The sequence below is a fragment of the Ammodytes marinus genome (genome assembly GCF_949987685.1).
Source record: "Ammodytes marinus genome assembly, chromosome: 18".
In the NCBI taxonomy this organism is placed as follows: domain Eukaryota; kingdom Metazoa; phylum Chordata; class Actinopteri; order Uranoscopiformes; family Ammodytidae; genus Ammodytes; species Ammodytes marinus.
The window spans coordinates 8,874,717-8,884,633 of record NC_137222.1 but is presented as its reverse complement, the minus strand read 5'-3'; positions in this window follow the sequence as shown (position 1 = coordinate 8,884,633).

Genomic DNA, 9,917 nt, shown 5'->3' with positions numbered 1-9,917 from the left:
TGTGTGTGTGTCTGCGTATGTGTGTGTACGTGTGTGTGTGTCTGCGTGTGTGTGTGTATGTATGCGTGTGTGCTTGTGACTGTGTGTGTCTTGATGCAGGTGTGTCCAATTGCAGACAGCGCTCTCACACTCTCTCACCAGTCATCCCTTAACTCTTTCCATGTTCTCATCCCTCCAACCCAGAGTTCCACCCCTCCCCCTTTCCGAAGCCTTTTCCTGCCCGCCTGAGAAGCATGAGGCTGGTGAGGGGCTGACCTCACCCCCTCCGAGACCCCCAGGGGACGCTGACCATTACCGCCGCTTCCCTGCTGTCTCACAGTCCGGCCAGTTATCCCTGCTGAGACCGAAATAGCCAGAGCCACTCACCCTCACATCCTCTGCCTATTAGCAGTCGCTATATGCCCTCACCACTGTCCCTCATTGTTTCAGAATGGGTTGTGAAGAGTGTTAATGGTAGGCCTACAGCACAGGCTTAACAAAAAAGTATTCAGTAAAAAGCCCAGACAGAAACAGTCGTGTGATGGCACTGAATGTATTCAGGCTAAGCACATTGATTGGCTCACATAATGTTGCTCATGAGTCAACTCATGAGTTTTTTCTTTTCTTTTTTTCGTTTCCGTGAGCCATTTCAAGCCAATGGGTTGTTTAACCAGTAGGGGAAGGAGTCCTTGGTTTGTTAAGCATCAAAACAACATTTTAAAATACTCAATTATAAGGATAAAAAAACAAAAAAGTCCAATCAAAGAAGTCAAAATCCAGCAAAATATACATAAAGTATTGAAAGATCTGCAGTAACATGACTTCTGTGGGTGATATATTATATGTCAATATTAGATCAACGTTAGGGCGTTTTACAGTATGTGTTTAAGGTGGAGCTATTCTTAACTACTTTATATACATTTGCAGGTAGCTGTAGTTCCCAACCTAGGGGTTGGACACTACAAATGATTACAAGACCAATCTGAGCCGACGTGAGGTGATTAATGTGAGACAAACGAAGAATAAACAATGCTCTGATACACACATCTTTATTTTTTTTGGACTGTTTGAATACTAGAGTACTCTGATGTAATCGAACTAAACAATGTAAATCATCTATAGGGGACATTTTTGCTTGATGGATATGTCTCAGAAATTCAAAAAGTCACACAAGGTCACACGAGAAAAAAGTTTGGAAAAACCTGGTTTGATCTTGAACAGTGCGTCATATTTTATAATGCTTTTTCACATCAAGCCTGAAAAGTAATTTGTAACTATATCTGTAACACGAATGTAGTGAACTAAAAAGTACAATATTTTTCTCGGAAATGTAGTGGAGTGGATGCATAAAGTAGCAACAAATGGAAACAAATGGAAGTGAAAGTACCTCAAACATTTTACTTCAGTAAAGTAGCCTACACAAGCGTATGAACTTGTTTTCCAACACTGGGATTAACATAGAATAGTGTAAACCTGTGTGCCAATCTTGTACATCTCTTCAGCACCGATGCAGTTGAATGAGGCCACCTTTGAGTCTCAGTTTATCCAATGCTGGTAGATGATGTTTGACATAACAAGAAAGAAAGAGGAGGTTAAGTGACAAGCGAAACGAAGAGCAAGAAGGTAAGAGAAGAAGAAGGAGAAAATGGATAGATAAATATGTTGATGTGAATTTGTCTGTCAGATTTGTTGGCTCCAGTATGAGAGATAGTTGTAGTCTGTATATGTAATTGGACAAAAAAGTGTGTTGTGCTTCAGGTGTTGGGACATCTAGTGGGCTACAGGTAACAACACTGTCCAAGAGAAGGTTGCCAAGGAGATAAAGACTTTTGGCGTTAAGAAGCGGATCATGCGGATGCCCTGACATTGTTGGTTCAGCGTCTGAGTTGTCTTGTAGGGCCTAGAGTGTACGTGCGTACAGCTTTTTTTTTTTTCACCAGACGTGTACAAGTGACAGGATTGTGCGCCTCGCTCCGTGCGACTAACTCATATCTGCGAAGAGCCGGTTTAATTGTATGGGTAAAGATACAATGATATGAGCCTGGAAGTGAGGAGGAGAGTGAGTAAGCTATTGGAGAAACAGCTTGAAAAAGTAAGTATATCCTTTATTCAAGTGCTTTTACAAGAATGCAAAACAAAATGTCATACTTAAATTAAAGCACGGAAATATTATCAGCTATTATCATTCAGTAAGTACCAGATAAAAAAGTAATTAATTTGTTTAGTAGGTTAAATGCTAAATAACAGTTTTATAAATGATTCCCTAACACTTATTAGTCACAATGCCAACTTTTAGCACTGGATAGCAATTAAGAGAAACTTACCATAACTGACTGACTACCTGCCTACGCAAACTGACTGTATTTCTCTCGGTTAAAAAAATATATAACAAACACCTTTTGAGACATTCATGGGGATTTGAAACTGAACCATAAGTCGCTCAACGGACCTAATGACAAATGCAGGAGAGGGATTTTGCTGCAGTTACCCATCGCCCCCGCTCCCTCCATAATTTTATGTGAGGGCCCGACAATGACTTGAACCACATCTGTTTATGCATTCACTCCATACACTCTGTGGCACATTACATTCTGCATTGCAAATGGGGGTGCAGGTAATGAAGCTTATGCAGTGTGAAAAGACCAATTACTCTAGTGTGTGTGGTGGCTGGGACTAGACTGGGCTTGGGCTCCCTCCAGGCTAGAGACAGTACCTAGTAAACACCTCATCAGCTGATGGCACACACACACACACACATTGCTGAAGATCCTCAGGTATGATGATGACTATTGTGAGAGACACTCCAATGACAAGCGTACATACGTCTGTAGACATGCGTAAATGCACATTTATGTGTGTGTGTAAACATAAATGCAGAAATACGTCCGAGAGGTATTAAATATGTGTACGTGGATTGATCAGCGCCACAACACCGTGTATTTGCAACAGTAACCTTGCCAGTGGATGAGTTGGGAGGAGAGGAAGAAGGAGGCGGATGAAGAGCCTTCCTAAATGTCCCTTCTTTGTGTCTTTAACACTTAATATTTGGACACAGTTTCTTCCTGTTTGTCATATTGCATTGCTATCCTGAATGAGAAAAGCAATAGTTGTTTTTTTTCCTAGTCATATCATCTATCGCCTGTGAAAAGTAAAGAATAGCAGAGATGAGAGGAAAATCGAAGAGGCAGGAATTGGGGGGCAGACGGGTGACGAGACAAATGGGAGAGGCGTGCTGTAGGAGGTTCACGCGTGTCTACAGTTGCAGAGGGTCATGGTGGGGGAGGTGAAAATTAAAGCACGCAGGTGGCGTCTTGCACCTCATGCCCAGACTGAACCCCCCACCTTTGCCCTCGGTGGTGTTGGGCGGCCCGTGTGTGTGTGTGTGTAGGATGGGTTTAGGGGGAAGTGATGGGTGAGGGATATATCTCAGGGACACAGGTGAGTCACAGGTGTAGCCTCTGACACACACACACACACACTGCATATTTCAAGAGTATCATCACGGGGCGGAGGGGACACTGGGGCGTGGGTGCGCGCCATGTTCCTCCCTGCCTGTCAGACAAATGATCCTGACGTGTAATAGTGTCGAGAAGGGAGGGTGGACTGGAATTAAGCACAGAAGTGAGAGACGAGCGTGACAAAATATATTTGTTGTGATCATGCTCTAACTGTGTTCTTGTCCCCCTGCTCATTAGTTGTGGGGAAATTGAAGAAAAGCAGGCAGCAGGTGAAACTTTACCAGTTCATAGGAAGCACATTTTCAAATGACGTTTAGGTTGTTTTTTTAGAATGTTCAAGATGTGACGTGTGTCATGCATGCAAGCTTGTAGCCGGATATGCATAAACATCATTAAGAGTGAAAAGATAAAACGTGATGGATTAAAATGTAAAATTATAAAATAGTTTAAGACCATGTAAATTCAAACAGCAAAATAATTATAGCAGTCCATGTGCAAAACAAATACAGTCATTATTTGTGCATGAACAACATAAATTGGTACCTTTTATCATTTTGATAAGTACGACACACATTTAATCATATTACTCATACAAAGGGTTTTTATAGTAGAATGATATAAAATATTTTTTAGGATTTGACAAAAAAAAATACTATTTTAGTATAAATGTAAATGTTGAAATTACACATTTTACTAACTGAATGGAATTTGCTTTACAAATAAGGGAGCTGAGTAACTTTGTATTTGTGAATGGCAACATTTTAATTGTGATTCCACCTAAACATTTATTTTGCCAATAAAATGTCACAGTATGTCACAGCAATTAGTCAACAAATTGCCTAATCACACACCCTGCTCACAGGCTGGGTGAGAGTGTACTCCATGTAAATGAAGCTGATTAATTCATGTAAATCCTGTGAGAAACTATGAAATGTACATTCATGTAATGAAATGATCATTGGGAGCCTTTCACTCTGCCCTCAAGCCACACGCGTGTGTGTCTCCATGCCTGTGTGTGTTTGTTTCATTCACATCCTATCTTAACCTATGTGACTCAGCATTGGTTTTTGTGGTCATATAATCGGGATGCCCCAGTGTGTAAACCATAATCATGTCCCTTTCCATCTCTAAACATTAAAGGCTTGTTTTTTTTTACCATGTAATAAAAGGGAACTTCCAATTCATGTCTTACAACGGCTTGTAACTTTGTACAAATCACATGCCCATCAAAAAGTTGGCACTTCGCCTCTGGTGTTTATTTCACCCACTCTGGAGGGCTGAAAAACAAGAAGAAAAAAAAAAACCTTGAGGAGAATTCAAAAAGAAGTTAGAAAGTAGAAAATGGAATACAAGTGTACAGGGGTTAAAAGGAAGAACAGGGAAGGAAGAGAGAAGATTTTTTTTAAAACACAGAAGATGGAGGTCAGTGCTGTAGACAGAGAGAGTGACAGGACACAGCTCTCGGAGAAACTCTCCAAATAAAGCAGGGAGGAGGGAGTAATCTCTCTGAGGGTGGGGATAGCTTGGACCTCACTGCACACACACACACACACACTCACACACATACACACACACACACACACACACACACGCGCGCGTTTCCATGCAAACAACTTGGCCGTGTCGGGCGGTTAGGTGGGAGGATGTAAGGGAGAGGGCAACACCCTTGTGCGAAGCTTTGTTGTGTGACACATAGACAGCCCACCCTAGCATTGCCACCCCTATATTTGGCCTTGAATACAATTGCAGGTTTGAGAGTGACAAATCGGACTAGGGCAGGCAGGCAGGCAGACTCAGCTGAGGACAAGGGCAGAATTACACAAGTCAAAGGGGAAGCATAGTGCATTGAGTGGCTGTTTTGTAACGATTACTGCTCATTTTTCTTTATATCGGTCACTTTGATTTTTTTTAAAAGAGAAAACCGTTAAAAAGGTTTTTGAAATTTCACAACTTGTAATGACCTAGATGTTTTAAAGGGGGAATTAAAATCACTTAATTTCAGTTAGATGGTTTTCAAAATGTAATATGTCAGTACCATTAATTCAGTGATACTTGAATAAATAACCATTAGATTTTCATTTGCTTATTAGAGTCAAATTAATTATCTTCCACAAGTCTTATTTTGAGCAAATGTATTTGAATATGAATTAGGGCTCTTATTTCAACATACGGCAATAATCAAACAAAACACCCCATACATATCAAGCATGTGTCCATCCATGTGTACATACGAGTGTTCAACAGTAAGTGAATGCGGGTGCTGTGTGACTGTGCATGCAATTATGTATGTGCACTGTAACTCTTAGCCTGTGTGTGTGTGTGTGTGTGTGTGTGTGTGTGTGTGTGTGTGTGTGTGTGTGTGTGTGTGTGTGTGTGTGTGTGTGAGTGTGTGTAAGGGTAATTATACAGCAGTAGACTGGTGGTGGGACAGTAAATCATCTGTAGAATGACTTGGATTGGTCCGCTTTGCCGGCAGCACTCCTTCCCTAACCGGTCATCAGGGAGGGATACACTCTTAGAATAAATACTGTGCATGTATGTCTGAAATGTGTGTGCGTCTACTGTGTGTGTGTATGTGTGTGTGTATGCTCGGTTGCGGGGCATACACAATTGTCTGTGTACATCCGTGTATAAACTGAATTTTACTGTGTAAACTTGTGTAAATTTGACACAAGTTCTTTTTGTCAGTATAAAGCGGTGTGCATGTGCAGCATGGGCGTGTTCGCTTATGAGTGTATTTGTATGTGCACAAATGGTCGGTTGTGTGTCAGCAGAGTTCTTCACCCAAACAGGTCATGAAAAAGGGACTCTTGACTGCTGCCTTTCCACCGCAGCGGCCACTCGGGCTACAGCCACACGGTTAACTGTGAATTAAAGACACTCTCCACAAAGCCGGAGTGAAAGAAATATTTCAGTGCGTCACTCACAATCTAAAAGCATTTCTCAAATTTTATGAGATGGCCCTGCCTACAGAAGAGTAAGCAGTTACAGTACATCTGAAAGGGGTCGGTTCACCAGAATGACCAAAAATCAACATACATATTACCTCACTTACCTCGTGTTATATCTAGCCGTGCAGATGTTTGCGGGTTCATTTGTCCATGTTTTGAGATATATGTGTCCAGTGGTTGAAGCATTATGAAGGTCCTCATACTAAACCTAAAGTGAGAGCAGCAATACAACCAGTGGAGTGGACGAATGCAATTCATTATTACTTTCAAGTAAAAGTACATTAGTATCAGCACAATGCTCTTAACAAAATTAAAAAAGTAATTAGTATGCAGAAGAATAGCCCTGAGTGTTCTATTATTATACATTTTATTATTGGTTATTTTAAGCATTTTACTGCTGTATTTAAGTATAGTTGGAAGTAATGTCAACTATTTTATATACGTTTTGTTGTATGATTTACATCAACGTCCTATCATTTATGTTCAAGCCCATAATATTAAATTCATCTTTTTATGAAAAAGAATCTACAAAGAAACCAGTAACTAAAACTATTAGAAATCAAATAAAGTATACTGTATATTGTTACTCAAGTAAAGTGTCCCAACATTGTAGTACTTGAGTTAATGTCTGTGTCACTGGGAACAGCTTCCATAGGGATTAGTCTCTAGAATAAAGACATTTCAATGAAACTGCTTCACAGTGTGTGTTAAATGTATTTTTTTTATGTTGTGTAAGTATATAATGAATTACATATGTGGCCTGATTTAAAACGGATGACTGTGTTTGTGTGTGTGTGTGTGTGTGTGTGTGTGTGTGTGTGTGTGTGTTCGTGACGATGATGAAACTGTCACTTCTGCCAACAACCAGAACGTGACTGACTAAAAAACTCAGAAATCAAAAACACAGGCATGTTCCAGCATGACTCACAATCGCTCACGCACACAGACACGCACACGCATGCACGCACAAACAAACAAACACACACAGACTCTCCAAATAATTGAAACTGGTCATTATTGGCAATAAACAGCCATCAGCTTGCCTGCACGTCGTGTCAGTGTGTGTTTACCTCTTCCTTTGTACAACTTGGATGCAAATTGAGTCTCCCTCCACATTGTGTGTCTTGTACCATTTGATCGTGATGAAAAGAAACCCACACCCCTGCCCTGCTGCATGCGCGACCGAGTAAGAGCGTTATGTATGTATGGGGGTGGTTCACTGAAGTCACCGCGCCACACACACACACACACACACACACACACACACACACACACACACACAAACAAGCACACACACACACACACACACACACACACACACACACACACACACACATATTTATAAGCATACAAAGATGTATTCTTTATCACACCTTTAGCCACTGTGCGGCCCTGAAACCTCCCCTTACCATGAAAGTAATGTGCAAATTGCACACACGCATGCACACACTCACTCATTCATGCACTCACTCACTCACTCACTCACTCACTCACTCACTCACTCACTCACTCACTCACTCACTCACTCACTCACTCACTCACTCACTCACTCACTCACTCACTCACTCACACACACACACACACACACACACACACACACACACACACACACACACACACACACACACACACACACACACACACACACACACACACACACACACACACACACACACACACACACACACACACACACACACACACTTCTTCTGTCTCTCCAAGGCTGTTATTAGGGATTTGGGTTTGAGGTGACGCCCCACAGGTGCTCCAGCACTTACTTCAGTCCAGTAGCTATTGCTACTGTAGCTGAAGAGAGGCAGGTGTTACCAGTTTGGCTGAAATGAAGCTATTGTTATGAAAAATTACAATATGAAAAAATAAATGTATTAGGCCTTTATTTTCAATTGAAAACTGTGGGTCTTTACTTTTGGGGCTGTAATTAATCCAGCCTACAGTGCTTGTTTACAGTTTAAACTTTATAGGATAGCTGAAACACAACATTAATCAGTACACATAGGGAAACAAAAACTAATTAAACTTTTCAACTTAATTAAAAAAGTAATACTTACAACTTCTTTTTAATTTAATTGCCCTAAAAAAACATGTAGGTAGGCTTGTGTTTCTTACACTGACGCAGAGATTTTAAAATAACTCCTCAGTAACTAAAGATACATGCATGTGAACACCATAGCAACTCAACAGCTCACCTGAGCAAATTCAGTGTGCGAGTTAACCATCCAATGACAATGCTTGTATCTGTAACTTTTATCTTCTAAGGTTAAAAAGTTCAGCCCACGATATAAAACGTGATCTTATATAATTGATTTTAAAACAGCTGACATTACCTGCTCGTACAAAGAGAGTGATGAATGAATATGATACATGGCAGGCATTGTCAAAATATATAACGTGATATCTGAGGCGTAGGCTGAAATGAAACATGACATCATTGGCAGGATCCATTGAATATGGAAGATACTAAATATATATAAAAATACATTTGAACAAATATATCTTACTGTATCTTTTATTTTATTAAAATATAATGTCCGTTACTTTCCTTGTTTTCATTTTTTTTTGTTTTGACTCCCACCCTCCCTCCCACACACACACACACACACACACATACACACACACACACGCACAAACAAGAAAGTGAGGAGTTTTAATTAAAAAGAGGTCCAGAGGAGCTCACAGTTTCTCAGCCGTGTGTGGGATGTAGTTTGGCTGGGCATGACAAAATGTAACCAGACACACTTCTTTCACTTTCCCCCCCTCCTAGACAAGACACACACACACACACACACACACACACACACACAGATGTTATGTTTGGTCATTTTAACACCCTACTCTGACCTGAAGTGTGATCACTGCACACACTGTACAGTTCAGTCAAGGTCGGTCAGTGGGCTGAGATTTCTGTTTTAACACCCCTAGTCGGAGTCCTCCTGCTCAACGCAAACACACACACTTAAACACACAAGTGTCCTCGCATCACATGCACAAACACACACTCAAACACGCCAGGAAAGGAGTCAACGTGAAACCATGTATCCGCAACATGATAAAATATGCAAGGGAAAGACAAAAGACAACAAAAAAAGCTACTTTATATCTAAACTAAAGACAGCATACCAGACTTCATTCATATCAGCTAACAATGGCAAATAGACGGTGTGAGGGACCTATTTTTAAAGACAGAGTTTGCAAAGTTTTTGTTGATCAGTTCCTTAAAATGAACAAATATCCATCATGCTTTTCCCAAAGGAGGCCAAATACACATTAGTCTTTTTGAGTATTTTAACATGGGGCTGTAAATGCACTTCCTCACAATTATTTTTATTTTTTTTACTTTTATTTTGTTTCCAAATGGCTGAAATTACTCCAGCACTTACTTATGTGCAGACAGCATAATGCATCTACACACACAGCCCATAAATGAGAGAGACTAGACAAGATTAAACTGCCAGCGCACTGACGTGGGGGGAGATGGTATAATGAAAAATTCCCCGAAGGCTGACGTAAA